Genomic DNA, 665 nt, shown 5'->3' on the forward strand with positions numbered 1-665 from the left:
GGTTGGTGGCACCAACCGGGACCAAAGGTCTCTTTTCAGCAGCCCAAAGGCGGGAAGCAGAGGGCTTTGGTCCCGGTTGGTGCCACCACCCGGGACTAAAGGGGGCATTGGTCCCGGTTGAAGCCACCAACCGGGACTATAGAGGGGCATTGGTCCCGGTTGGAGCCACCAACCGGTACCAATGGACCCGTCTAATTACTTATTTATTTTCTGCAGCTGTTTTTTAGTTGATTCTTTCTGCAACTGTTTTTTAGTCCCACCTCGCCAAGCGAGAGGCACTCGCGGCTGTTTATAAGCCCTGAGTGCAGAGACGATGAAGAAGAGGCTCAATGCTCACCTGCACGTTGGTTCGCTTCAAGCCTTGGGGAATTGGGTAGACTGCACGGAGCTATGTGCAGTGCAGTTTACACTATTCCGAAAGGCTTGAAGTGAATTAACTAGCATTGCGCCTCTTTTTTATTTTTAGTGACTTATTACCACACAGAAATAAATAGAAAAAAAATAAATATAGCACAAAAGAAAAAAAACTATATAAAAAACTACTCGGAAATAAATAGAAGAAAAAATAGTTGTGATTAACTTTACTAAAAAAATGAGCATAGATGCTTATTTTTAATGACTTATTACCACACAAAATTAATATAAAAAAATATAGCAAAAAAGAA

Source organism: Triticum dicoccoides, chromosome 3B (assembly GCF_002162155.2).
Source record: "Triticum dicoccoides isolate Atlit2015 ecotype Zavitan chromosome 3B, WEW_v2.0, whole genome shotgun sequence".
NCBI classification, from domain to species: Eukaryota; Viridiplantae; Streptophyta; class Magnoliopsida; order Poales; family Poaceae; genus Triticum; species Triticum dicoccoides.